Below are 1,030 nucleotides of genomic sequence, written 5' to 3'. Positions count from 1 at the left end.
AATTCCGTCCAAATTTCCGAGTTCGACAGAAACATTCCTGAGTTCGACAAGATACACCTGAAGACGGTCGGAGATTACATCGACTGAAGCGCTGTGAAAATGACACTCAAGATGAGAACAGTAGTCTGATGAACCCAAGAAATGGGTCCGCTATTTTTTATTTTTGTTTGTTTTTTGTTTTTTGTTTTGTTTTTTTTTTTCAGACAGAAAGTCGCTAACTACGGATTAAATTTATCGTGTTTTAACTGTTGCCATTTTTTACCAAAATATGAATAGAGAAAATTAGTTTGAGTAGTGCTCTGGAGGCATCCTTAATTTTTTTTATTTTCGCTTTCAGTGGTGCTTTAATGCCCTCTCTCTCTCTCTCTCTCTCTCTCTCTCTCTCTCTCTCTCTCTCTCTCTCTCTCTGGGCATCAAAAAAGGGTCTTTCTTGTATGGTGGTAAGAAAATTAACATTATTTAACATCTATTTAGTTTTTTCTTGCCCGAAAACGACGGATAGCCTTGCTAGTGCAATATAAAATCCTATATTTTTAAAATGCGGCTGTTAAATCGAAGGGCCTATTAGTGCAAAGACTTCAACCTGGCAGACTAAATTTGAGTATTACAGACCAACCAACGAATAGATTATCCGGCAAAGATATGACGCATCTCAATAAAAGAAGAAAAAAAAAAGACTTCAATTTAAAAATGTCTGAAGGTGTTGTCTCTAAAGAAATGTTAAGAATTTTTTAGAGAAAATGAATGAAATCTTTTTTTTTGGGGGGGGGGGGGAATCGAAAAATGACATCTGAAAAGTGGAGATAAAAAGAAAAAGTACAAAGAAGCGTTTAATGGCGAATGACGAGAACGTGTCTCGTCGTATCTCGTTATCAATTAATACACAAAACATTTAATCGATCATGTCCTCTTGTTTGTTGATCTATTGGTATATCTCTATCCCTTTCGGTATATTTATCGGAAGATCTATCGTCTCGATATGTATCACGATATATATCTCAGAAGATATAGGCACCGCTCAGTATATCTA

Source organism: Euprymna scolopes, chromosome 29 (genome assembly GCF_053919585.1).
Source record: "Euprymna scolopes isolate OS-2025 chromosome 29, ASM5391958v1, whole genome shotgun sequence".
NCBI lineage: Eukaryota > Metazoa > Mollusca > Cephalopoda > Sepiida > Sepiolidae > Euprymna > Euprymna scolopes.
This window is presented reverse-complemented; position numbering follows the sequence as displayed.